We start from the raw sequence: 13,770 nt of genomic DNA on the forward strand, positions 1-13,770 counted from the left end.
ACCTGGCTGGACAGACAAATTAGGTTAAGCTCTTTAAAAATTGTGCTCTATTTATTTTATATATAAAGGCAAAAAATTACCACTTGAAAACCGGGTTCTATTAAGAATTGAATATAGGAGCACTTTGCTTCTTTTCTTTTCCTTTATTTTTATTTTTATTTTTTTAATGAGACAGGGTTTCTCTGTATTGTTTTGGAGGCTGTCAGTCCAGCCTGACCTCAAACTCACAGAGATCCGCCTGCCTCTGCCTCCCTCGTGCTGGCATTAAAGGTGTGCCCCACCACCACGTGGCCCTTTATTTTTCTGAAATACACTACATCTGTGTACTATTTCCTGTCCCGGAACATGTACTCTGGACCATGTTGGCCTCGAACTGAGAGATGCACCAGGCTCTGGACTATTGGGTATTAGGAAAAAAGTCTTGTCCATGGTGGCTCACTTCCAGCGACTTTACCATTTTGGGAAGGAATTGCAGTTTGCGTCTGTGGACACATCACTGGGCATCCACCAACGGTTGGCTTCAGTTGTCTAAAGGATCTGTGGTCTTAGAGAGCGAACGACACCCCATCATACCGTAAACTAGGATGCTTTCTTTCATAGACAGTTCTCCCAGACTCCATCCCCCTGATGACGCCTTGGTGTTTAATGATAACATATAAGGAATCTGCAAAGTCTTTCTCTGAACCATGAACTCTTCTTATTAATCCCATGTTCTTCCTTTTGAAAGAAATAAACTTTCCTTCCTTGTCAAAATTTCACACAGTGAATACTTCCATCACTGCAGCAAACGAAGCTTCAAAAGTTTCAAACTTGCGAGTACCAGATTGCCAGTTGCTTGGATATCAAAAGACCCTATGTAGTTGACAAAAAAAATTAAAACATGGTAATAAGCAACAATGTCTTATACCAAGACACCTCTATTCTGCCTATTACTTGAGCTGAATAATCATTTCTATTCTCTTTTGATACCTACTCTCAGTTAGCCCAGGATGGTTTCAAATCTCTAAGTAGCCCAGGCTGGCCTTGAATTCTGCCTTCCAAATAAGGAGATTAAAGGTATGCATGACCACACCTGGCCCTTTTTAAGACTATGTAAAGGAAGAATGAGCAGGGTGTGGAGGTACACACCTCTAAGCCCAGGCTTGGAGGCAGGAGGATTAGGAGTTCAAGAGCACGCCAAGATAGAAAAGTTTCTGGTACTTTCCTTGTCCCATGTTTGTGAGGGCCTGCATTCAATCCCAGTACTTCAAGACTCAGGCACCAGAAACAAAATCCTTATCAGGACACAATATCTGTCTAAAGATATTCAAAGGGGGGTGTCAGAGTGGCCTGCTCCCATACACCTGCCTTTGAGTGACAGAGGCATGCAACCCTGAGGGAAAACCATTCTCTGGTCCGTAGCCAAACTGCAGCCAAGCTACATGAGACCTTCTCTCAACAGGAGAATGAGGGGGACAGGAAGAAGGCAGAGGGTGTAAAGGCAATTGTCCTCAACCCACATGACTACAGTTCAGCGTCCAAAACACACAAAGTGGAGAGACCTGGGGCATATGCATCTGCCCATGTAAACACATGTTTTTATATGTAGGAAAAGAAAGGAGGGGAAACTGTGTTGGTGTGTCACCACATAAACTGTTTTCAGAACAAACCAGAGTTCAATTTCCTGAACTCATACCACGACCCAAAGGAAGAGAACATTCCACAAAATTGTCCCCATACCTCCCCACATACATCATGGTGGACACGTGGACACACACACACACACACACACACACACACACACACACACACATGCACACAAATAATATTAAGAATTAAAATTAAGCTGGGTTTTGGTGGCTCACGCCTTTAATCCCAGCACTCCTGAGGCAGAGTCAGGTGGGTCTCTGGGAGTTCAAGGCCAGCCTGGTCCACAGAGCGAATTCCAGGACAGCCTGCAAAACAATACAGAGAAACCATGCCTAAAAAAAAAATTTAGGGGCTGGAGAGATGGCTCAGAGGTTAAGAGCACTGACTGCTCTTCCAGAGGTCATGAGTTCAGCAACCACATGGTGGCTCACAACCATCTGTAATGAGATCTGGTGCCCTCTGCTGGTGTGTAGACGTACATGGGGGCAGGGTGTTGTGTTCGTAATAAATAAATAAATCTTTAAAAAAATTAATTAATCTGTTTGTGGAAGGCTGGCATGATCTACAGGGTGAGTTCAGGGAAAGCAAAAACTACACAGAAAAACCCTGTGTAGAAAAAAAAACATTAAAAATACTAGCAAGAGAGAAGTCTCAATGGTTGAAAATACTTACTGCTCTTACAAAGCTCTCTGCACCTGTATGGTCCAAAATCCCTTGTGGCCTCCGCAAAGCACTTATGTGTGGTACACAGTGTACACAAAAGCAAAACACATCCACATAATGTAAGCTGTTTTTCAAAAGTACACATCCGTGTTTAAAACAGTTTAACTGCAGTAGAAGTTGGGCCCCAATCAATGATAAGTGTCATGGGGTCAGGAGACAAGAGGAAGGTAAATCTCTGTGAGACAAGGAAAGAATGCAGTCTGCTAAAAGAGACCTTGTTGTCCATTCTCAGAGGCTGAGAGACTGCCCAGAATCATGACTACAGAGAATTAGTTCAATACAGATGGAGAGACAAATTAGGTTAAGCTCTTTAAAAACTGCGTTCGCCGGGCGGTGATGGCACAGAACTTCAATCCCAGCACTCGGGAGGCAGAGTCTGGGAATCTCTGAGTTCCAGGCCATCCTGGTCTACAAGAGCTAGTTCCAGGACAGAATCCAAAGCCACAGAGAAACCCTGTCACAAAAAAAAGTCTTCCTTCAATTTATTTTATATAGAAAGGGAAAAAAAATACAGGTTGAACACGGGGTAGATCTAGAACTGAGTATAAGAGCTCTTCTTTTCTTGTGTTTTTCTTTTTATCTGAGGCAGGGTTTATCTCTGTACCTTTGATGGTCTGAAACTTGCTCTCTAGACCAGGTTGGCCTCAAACTCAGAGATCCACCAGGCTCTTCCTCTTGGGTACTGGGAAAAGGTCTTCGCCATCGCTACTCACTTCCAGAGACGCTACCACATGGACGCAGGATTTCTAGTTCGCTTCTCAGGACAGAACACTGGACATCCACCAATGGTTGGCATCCGGCTGTCTCAAGGATCCGTGGTCTCATAGCGCTAAGTAATCCCCGTCATACCATAAGCTAGGAAGCTTCTTTCCATAGACAGCTGTAGAGGTCTCCCAGCCGCCATCCCCCGATGACTCCATCGGGATTAATGGCGAAATTCACCGAAACTGCAAAGTCTTTGGCACTCACTCTTCGTATAAATTCCATGTTCTGCCCTTCAGAAGGAATAACGTTTCCTTCCTTGTCAAACTCTCTCACAGTGAATTCTTCCGTCACTGTAGGGAACCCAGCTTGAAAGGTTTCAAACTTGCAAGTCACCAGAGTGCCGGTTGCTTGGCACCACCCACGCTGAGCGCAGTGCGCAGGCGCACTCATTCCATGGCGCATGGCTAGTGCAGGGGCAAGGGGAAGGGAAAAAAGCGGCTTTATTTTATTTTCCCTGAGATAAGTGACTGCCAGGTACCAGGCCTGACTGACCTAGAACTCTCAGTAGACCTCGCTGTCCTCAAACTGACAAAGATCTACCTGCCTCTGCCTCCCGACTGCTGGGATGAAAACCTTGTGCCACCACCGACCAGGATCCAAGTCTCCTTTTAAAATTGCTTTTTTATTGTTGCTGTTCCTCTTTTTCATTTAATACATATGAGTGTTTTACATAACTGTATGTATGTGCAACATATATATATATATTGAGACACACAAACTGCGTGTGGGGAAGTCAGGAGGGGGCATTGGATCCCCTGGAACTGAACTTACAGTTTCTGAGTCACCTTGTGAGTGCAGGGAGTCTAACCCTGGACCTCAGAAATATCACTGAATTCTCTTTCCCCCTGAGCCATCTCTCAGGCCCCAGTGTTGGTTATAATTATTTCCAGGCATCTGTGCACACACAGGCATGAGGAGGTCAGAGGACAGCCTACATAAGTTGGGTGACTGCTTCCAGTATGTGGGAGTCACAAACTGGACTCAGGTCATCAAACTAGCAGCAACACCTTTACCCACTGATCCTTTTCACTGGTACAAAAAGGGCAGCGTTTTTGTTGTTGTTTTGTTTGTATATTTAACACTTTTTATTATGTATTTAAATTAGGGACAAGCTTGCTTCCCATGTCTGTCCCAGCTCCCTCTCCTTCCCCACAATGCCCACTCCCTCCCAACAGTCCCCTCAGCCCCCACCCAATCCCCACTCCATTCTCCAGGGAGGGTAAGACCTCCAAGGGGATCTCTAGAGTCTGTCATTTCATTTCAGGGAGGGCCCAGCCCCTCTCCAAAGTGTCCAGATTGAGAAAGCATCTCTCGTTGTGGGATGAGTCCACAAAGTCCTTTTGTGCACCAGGGATAAATACTGATGTACTACCCAAAACCCACATAGATTGCCCTTTTTCTCCTCACTGACACCCACATTCAGGGGTTCTGGATCAGTCCCATGCTGGCCTCTCGGCCATCAATCTGGGGTTCAAGCTTTCCCCCTTGTTCAGGTCATCGGTTTCACTGGGTTTCACCAACCCAGTCTTGACCCCTTTACTCATCACTCCTCCTTCTCTGTTACTGGGTTCCAAGAGTTCAGCTCAGTGTTAACTGTGGATGTGTGCCTCTGCTACAATCTGGATTGAGGTTCTATTATGGTATGTAAGGCAGAGGTCAAAATCGTTATTAGGGAGGGGCACTTAAAGTAGTCACCCCTTCCACCAGCAGTGGAGGACAGTTCCCCTCTCTCCACATCCTCTCCAGCATAAATTGTCTTCGGTGTTTTTGATTTTAGCCATTCTGACAGGAGTAAGATGGTATCTCAAAATTGTTTTGATTTGCATTACCCTGATGGTAAAGGATGTTGAGCACTTTCTTGAGTGTCTCTTGGCCATTTTAGACTCCTCTAATGAGAATTCTCTGTTTAGGTCTGTACCCCACCTATTAATTGGATCCTTTGGTGTTTTGGAGACTTGCTTCTTGAGTTCTTTGTAAATTTTGGAGATTAGCCCTCTGTCAGATGTGGGGTTAGTGAATATCTTTTCCCATTCTGTGGACTGCCTTTTTGTCTTGTTGACTGTGTCCTTTGCATTACAGAAGCTTTTTAGTTTCAGAAGATCCCATTTGTTAATTGTCCATCTCAGGGTCTGTGCTACTGGGGTTATGTTCAGGAAGTGGTCTCCTGCACCAACTCGTTGAAGAGTATCTCCCACTTTCTCTTCTAAAAGTTTCAGTGTGGCTGGATGTATGTTGAGATCTTTGATCCATTTGGACTTAAGTTTTGTACAAGGCGATAAACATGGATCTATCTGCAGTCTTCTGCATACCATTACCCAGTTATGCCAGCACCATTTGTTGAAGATGCTTTCTTTTTTCCACTGTACAGTTTTAGCTTCTTTGTCAAAAATCAAGTGTTCATAGGTGTATGCGTTAAAATCAGGGTTTTCAATTCGGTTCCATTGGTCTACCTGTCTATTTTTGTGCCAAAACCAAGCTGTTTTCAGGACTATAGCTCTTGAACTTGAAGTCAAGTATGGTGATGCCTCCTGAAGTTCCTTTATTGTATAGGGTTGTTTTGGCTATCCTGGGCCTTTTGTTTTTCCATATAAAGTTGATTAGTGTTCTTTTCAGGTCTGTGAAGAATTGTGCTGGAATTTTGATAGGGATTGCATTGAATCTGTAGACTGCTTTTGGCAAGATTGCCCTTTTTATTATGCTGATCCTACCAATCCAAGAACATTGGAGATCTTCCCATTTTCTGGTATCCTCTTTGATTTCTTTCTTTAAAGACTCAAAGTTCTTGATATTCAGGTCTTTCACTTCCTTGGTTAACATTATCCCCAGATATTTGATGCTGTTTATGGCTATTGTAAAGGGTGAGGTTTCTCTGATTTCTTTCTCAGTCACTTCATCATCTGTATATAATAGGGCCACTGATTTTTTTGAGTTTACCTTGTATCCTGCCACTTTGCTGAAGGTGTTTATCAGCTCTAGGAGTTCCCTTGCAGAGTTTTTTGGGTCACTTATGTAAACTATCATATCATTTGCAAATAGTGAAAGCTTGACTTCTTCTTTTCCTATTTGTATCCCCTTGATCTCCTTTTGTTGTCATTGCTCTAGCTAGAACTTCAAGTACAATATTGAAGAATATGGAGAGAGTGGAAAGTCTTCTCTTGTTCCTGACTTTAGAGGAATTGCACTGAGTTTCTCTCCATTTAGTTTGATGTTAACTTTGGTTTACTGTATATTGCTTTTATTATATTCAGGTATGTTCCTGTTATCCCTGATATCTCTAGGATCTCTATCATCTAGTGAGATGATCATGTGATTTTTCTTTCGCAGTTTGTTTATATGGTGGATTACATTGATAGATTTTCTAATGTTGAACCATCCCTGCATTCCTGGCATGAAGCCTACTTGATCATGGTGGATGATTTTTCTTATGTGTTCTTGAATCGGGTTTGCGAGTATTTTAGTGAGTATTTTTGCATGAGGGAAATTGGTCTATAGTTCTCTTTCTTAGTTGTGTCCTTGTGTGGCTTGGGAATCAAGGTAATTGTAGCCTCGTAAAAAGAGTTTGGCAGTGAGCCTCCTGCTTCTATTGTGTGGAATACTTTGAGGAGTATTGGAATTAGCTCTTCTTTGATTTTCTGGTACAATTCTGCACTGAAGCCATCTGGGCCTGGCCTTTTTTTGTTTGGGAGACTTTTGATGACTGCTTCTATTTCATTAAGGGTTATAGGTCTGTTTAGATTGTTTATCTGTTCTTGATTTAGTTTTGGCAAGTGATGTCTATCCAGGAAATTGTCCATTTCCTTTAAATTTCCAAATTTTGTGGAGTACAGATTTTCAAAGTATGCCCTAATGATTCTCCAGATTTCCTCAGAGTCTGTTGTTATGTCCCCTTTTTGATTTCTGATTTTATTAATTAGCATGCTCTCTCTCTCTGTGTCTTTTGGTTAGTTTGGACAGAGGTTTGTCTATTTTGTTGATTTTCTCAAAGAACCAACTCTTTGTTTCATTGATTCTCCTCAATGTTTTCCTGGTTTCTACTTGATTGATTTCAGCCCTCAATTTCATTATTTCCTGGCGTCTGCTCCTCCTGGGTGACTTTGCTTCTTTTTGTTCTAGACCGTTTAGCTGTGCTATTAATGCTCCACTTTCTTCATGTTGGCACTTAGTGTTATGAAATTTCCTCTCAGCACTGCTTTCAATGTGTCGCATAAGTTTGCGTATGTTGTGTCTTCGTTCTCACTGAATTCCAGGAAGTCTTTAATTTCTTTCTTTATTTCTTCCTTTACCCAGGGATGGTGCAATTGTGCATTGTTTAATTTCCAGGAGTTTGTAGGGTTTCTGCGATTTGTGTTATTGTTGAATTCTAATTTTAATGCATGGTGGTCTGATAAGATACAGGGGGTTATTCCAATTTTTTTCTATCTGTGGAGATTTGCTATGTTTCCTATTATGTGATCAATTTTAGAGAAGGTTCCATGTGGTGCCGAGAAGAAGGTATATCCCTTTGTGTTTTGGGTGGAATGTTCTATAGATGTCTGTTAAACCCAGTTGGGTCATAACTTCTATTAGTTCTTTTGTTTGTTTTTTAAGTTTCTGTCTGGAGGTCCTGTCTAGTGGTGAGAGTGGAGTGTTGAAGTCTCCAACTATTAGTGTGTGAGATTTTATGTGCAATTTGAGCTTTAGTAATGTTTCTTTCACAAATGTAGGTGTCTTTGTATTTGGGGCGTAGATGTTTAAAATTGAGACTTCATCTTGATGGACTTTTCCTTTGATGAATATGAAATGTCCTTCTTCATCTCTTTTGACTGATTTTAATTTGAAGTCTAGTTTGTTAGATATTGGGATTGCTACAACCACTTGTTTCTTGGGTCCATTTGATTGGAAAATCTTTTCCCAACCCTTTACTCTGAGATAAAGTCTGTCTTTGATGTTGAGATGTGTTTCTTGTATTCAGCAGAAGGATGGGTACTGATGTCTTTCCTATATGGACGGGTCTTTTGGATGCCAGGAGTGGGCCCGGAAGTTCGAGGGGATGGCTGTTGGGTGGAGGACGGGGAGTGCCCCCTCCCCAAGACCCAAGTTGACCTGGCTGGGATAACTGGAGTTTGGGGCCTGGAAGGGCTGATGTCTTTCCTGTGTGGGCAGGTTTTCTGGATGTCATGAGTGGCCCCTGAAGATCGAGGGGATGGATGTAGGGCAGAGGATGGGGCGTGTCCCTCCCCCCACCCGCCCCCTCCCAAGACCCAACTCACCTGGCTGGACAGACAAATTAGGTTAAGCTTTTTAAAAACTGTGTGCTCTATTTATCTTATATATAAAGGCAAAAAATTACCACTTGAAAACTGGGTTCTATTAAGAATTGAATATAGGAGCACTTCGTTTCTTTTCTTTTCCTTTATTTTTTTATTTTTTTGTGAGACAGGGTTTCTCTGTATTGTTTTGGAGGCTGTCAGTCCAGCCTGACCTCGAACTCACAGAGATCTGCCTGCCTCTGCCTCCCGTGTGCTGGCATTAAAGGTGTGCCCCACCACCACCCGGCCCTTTATTTTTCTGAAGTACACTACGTCTGTGTACTATTTCCTGTCCCGGAACATGTACTCTGGACCATGTTGGCCTCGAACTGAGAGATCCACCAGGCTCTGGACTATTGGGTATTAGGAAAAAAGTCTTGTCCATGGTGGCTCACTTCCAGCGACTTTACCATTTTGGGAAAGAATTGCAGTTTGCTTCTGTGGACACATCACTGGGCATCCACCAACGGTTGGCTTCAGTTGTCTAAAGGATCCCTGGTCTTAGATAGCAAAGTATACCCCATAATACCGTAAACTAGGATGCTTTCTTCCATAGACAGTTCTCCCAGCCTCCATCCCCCTGATGACGCCTTGGTGTTTAATGATAACATATAAGGAATCTGCAAAGTCTTTCTCTGAACCTTGAACTCTTCTTATTAATCCCATGTTCTTCCTTTTGAAAGAAATAAACTTTCCTTTCTTGTCAAAATTTCACACAGTGAATACTTCCATCACTGCAGCAAACACAGCTTCAAAAGTTTCAGACTTGCGAGTACCGGATTGCCAGTTGCATGGATATCAAAAGACCCTATGTAGTTGACAAAAAAAAATAATTTAAACATGGTATTAAGCAACAATGTCTTATACCAAGAGACCTGTATTTTGCCTATTACTTGAGCTGAATAATCATTTCTATTCTCTTTTGATACCTTCTCTCAGTTAGCCCAGGATGGTTTCAAATCTCTAAGTAGCCCAGGCTGGCCTTGAATTCTGCCTTCCAAATATGGAGATTAGAAGTATGCATGACCACACCTGGCCCTTTTTAAGACTATGTAAAGGAAGAATGAGCAGGGTGTGGAGGTACACACCTCTAAGCCCAGGCTTGGAGGCAGGAGGATTAGGAGTTCAAGAGCACGCCAAGATAGAAAAGTTTCTGGTACTTTCCTTGTCCCATGTTTGTGAGGGCCTGCATTCAATCCCAGTACTTCAAGATACAGGCACCAGAAACAAAATCCTTATCAGGACACAATATCTGTCTAAAGATATTCAAAGGGGGGTGTCAGAGTGGCCTGCTCCCATACACCTGCCTTTGAGTGACAGAGGCATGCAACCCTGAGGGAAAACCATTCTCTGGTCCGTAGCCAAACTGCAGCCTGAGCTACATGAGACCTTCTCTCAACAGGATAATGGGACTGACAGGGAGAAGGATATCTATCTAAAGGCATTTGTCCTCAACCCCTGACTACAGTGTGTAGAACCCACAAAGTAGAGACACCTGTGGTACATGCATCTGTCCATGTGAACACATGTTTTTATGTGTATGAAAGGTAATGAGATGAAACAGTGTTGGTAAGGTATGTCACCACATAAACTGTTTTCAGTACAAACCAGAATTCAATTTCCTGAACTCATACCACGACCCAAAGGAAGAGAACATTCCACAAAATTGTCCCCATACCTCCCCACATACATCATGGTGGACACGCGGGCACACACACACACACACACACACACATGCACAAAAATAATATTAAGAATTAAAATTAAGCTGGGTGTTGCTGGTCACGCCTTTAATCCCAGCACTCCAGAGGCAGAGTCAGGTGGGTCTCTGGAAGTTCAAGGCCAGCCTGGTCCACAGAATGAGTTCCAGGACAGCCTGCAAAACAATACACAGAACCCTTGCCTAAAAAAATGTTTTTAATTAATCTGTTTGCGCAAGGCTGGCATGATCTACAGGGTGAGTTCAGGGAAAGGAAAGATTTATGCAGAAAAACACTATGTAGAAAAAAAACATTAAAAATAATAGGAAGAGAGAAGGCTAAATGGTTGGAAATACTTGCTGCTCTTACTAAGTTCCCTGCACCTGCACGGTCCGAAATCCTTTATGGCCTCCGCAAAGACTTATGTTTAATCCCAGCACTCGGGAGGCAAAAGCAGGCGAATCTCTGTGAGTTCGAGGCCGGGCTGGACCAACAGCCTCCAAAACAATACAGAGAAACCCTGTATCGTAAAATAAAAACAAAAAAAAAATAATAGCAGAAGAGAAGGCTCAATGGTTGAAAATACTTGCTGCTCTTACAAAGCTCTCTGAACCTGTACGGTCCAGAATCCCTTGTGGCCTCCGCAAAGCACTTATGTGTGGTACACAGTTTACACAAAAGCAAAACACATCCACATAATGTAAGTTATTTTTCAAAACTACATATCCGTGTTTAAAACAATAAGTCTAGCTGCAGGAGAAGTCTGCTCCCCAATCAATGCTAAGTGTCACGGGGTCAGGAGAGAAGGGGAAGGTAAATCTCTGTGAGACAAGGAAAGAATGCAGTCTGCTAAAAGAGACCTTGTTGTCCATTCTCAGAGGCTGAGAGACTGCCCAGAATCATGACTACAGAGGACTAGTTCAATACAGATGGAGAGAAAAAGTAGATTAAGCTCTTTAAGAACTGCGTTCGCCGGGTGGTGATGGCACAGGACTTTAATCCCAGCACTCTGGAGGCAGAGTCTGGGAATCTCTGTGAGTTCTAGGCCAGCCTGGTCTACAAGAGCTAGTTCCAGGACAGACTCCAAAGCCCAGAGAAACCCTGTCACAAAAAAAAAGTCTTCCTTTAATTTATTTTATATATAAAGGGAAAAAATACCAGTTAAACACGGGGTTCTATCTAGAATTGACTATAAGAGCTCTTCTTTTCTTGTGTTTTTCTTTTTATCTGAGGCAGGGTTTATCTCTTGTACCTTTGATGGTCTGAAACTTGCTCTCTAGACCAGGTTGGCCTCAAACTCAGAGATCCACCAGGCTCTTCCTCTTGGGTACTGGGAAAAGGTCTTCGCCATCGCTACTCACTTCCAGAGACGCTACCACATGGACGCAGGATTTCTAGTTCGCTTCTCAGGACAGAACACTGGACATCCACCAATGGTTGGCATCCGGCTGTCTCAAGGATCCGTGGTCTCATAGCGCTAAGTAATCCCCGTCATACCATAAGCTAGGAAGCTTCTTTCCATAGACAGCTGTAGAGGTCTCCCAGCCGCCATCCCCCGATGACTCCATCGGGATTAATGGCGAAATTCACCGAAACTGCAAAGTCTTTGGCACTCACTCTTCGTATGAATTCCATGCTCTGCCCTTCAAGAGGAATAACCTTCCTTGTCAAACTCTCTCACAGTGAATTCTTCCATCACTGTAGGGAACCCAGCTTGAAAGGTTTCAAACATGCAGTCACCAGAGTGCCAGTCGTTTGGCACCACCCACTCTGAGCGCAGTGCGCAGGCGCACTCATTCCATGGTGCATGGGTAATGCCGGGGTGGGGGTGGGGGTGGGGGTGAGAGTGGCTTTTTTTACCCTGAGATATGAGACAGTGATTGTCTAGGTAACAGGCCTGGCTGACCTAGAACTCTCTGTAGACCTCGCTGTCCTGGGACTCACAGAGATCTACCTGCCTCTGCCTCCGGAATGCTGGGATGAAATTCTGGTGCCACAGGGTCCAAGTCTGATTTTAAAAGTGGGTTTTTATTCTTGTTCTTCCTCTTTTTAATTTAATAAATATGAGTGTTTTACATAACTGTATGTATGTGCAACATATATATTGTGAGACACACATACTGCGTGTGTGGAAGTCAGGAGGGGGCTTTGGATCCCCTGGAACTGAACTTACAGGTTCCTGACTCCCGTGCGAGTTCAGGGAGTCTAACCCTGGACCTCAGAAATTGCGCTGATTGCTCTTTCCCCCTGAGCCATCTCTCAGGCCCCAGTGTTGGTTATAATTATTCCATAGCATCTGTGCACACACAGGCATGAGGAGGTCAGAGGACAGCCTACAGAAGTTGGGTGCCTGCTTCCAGTATGTGGGAGTCACACACGGGACTCAGGACAACAAGTTGAAAGCAACACCTTTACCCACTGATCCTTTTCACTGGACCAAAAAGGGCAGAGTTTTTTCATTTTGTATATTTGTGGTATTGGAAGTTTTGGGGGTGTTTATGTTTGGTTCCTTGATTTTGTTTTTTTAATTTTATGCAACCCTCTCTTATGCCCAGTTGGGCCTCCTACTTGCTATGTTGCCAATTCTAACATTCTAGTCTTGATGAACCTCCTGTCTCAGCTTCTCAAGACAACTGTGCTGATGCATTGTGGTATACCATCACTCTGGATGCTAAGACAGAAAGATCAAGACTTTTCTGGCCGCCAGGCATACTAATGCTCACCTTTGAACCCATCAGGCAAAGACAAAGGGATTTCTCTGAGTTCAAAGCCTCTGTGCTCTATAGAATAAGTTCCAGGACAGCCAAGGCTGATACATGGAGAAACTGTGTCTCAAAAAACAAAACAGGCACGCCATTGGCTGCACATACCTTTAATCCCAGCACTCATGAGGAAGAGTCAGGCACATCTCTGTGAGTTCGAGGCCTGCCTACTATACTTACTGAGTTCCAGGACAGGCTCCAAAACAACACAGAGAAACCCTGTCTCAAAAAAAAAAAAAAAAAAAAAAAAAAAAAAGGAGGGAAGGAAGGAAGGCAGGCAGAAAACAACCCTCCTAAAATGTATAAAAAGGCTATCTGTAGAGGTAACAGCACAACTTTCCAGAGTTAGATCTCTCTTTCCATCAAGGCATTGACCTCAAGTCATCAGACTTAGGGGGCAGGAATGCTAGCATTAAGGGACTGCTGACTCAGTTTCCCAAATGAGGGGATTAAGGATGAAACCACCATTCCTTTCTAGGATAAAATTTAATTCCTAGGAGAACCTCAAGAGGTGAATGACCCTTCGGTCAGGAAAATAAAGACCTTTACTTTGGAGGACCAGATGCCTTTAAAACTCTTAACACATCTAGATTAAAATGATGACTATCAAAAAATCATATGTAGTTGACAAAAAAATAAAAAATGGTATTCAGAAAGAATGTCTTATTCCAAGAAACATCTATTGTGCCTATTACTTGAGCTGAATAACCATTTCTATTCTTATTACAGATCTTCTCTCAGATAGCCCAGGATAGGTTCAAATCTGAAAGGAGCCCAGGCTGGCCTTGAATTATGCCTTACAAATGGGGAGATTAGAGATATCTATGACCACACCTGGTCCTTTTTAAGAATATGTAAAGGAAGGATGAGCAGGGTGTGGAGGTACACACCTCTAAGCCCAGG

Source organism: Mesocricetus auratus, unplaced genomic scaffold (genome assembly GCF_017639785.1).
Source record: "Mesocricetus auratus isolate SY011 unplaced genomic scaffold, BCM_Maur_2.0 Super-Scaffold_100037, whole genome shotgun sequence".
Taxonomy (NCBI): Eukaryota; Metazoa; Chordata; class Mammalia; order Rodentia; family Cricetidae; genus Mesocricetus; species Mesocricetus auratus.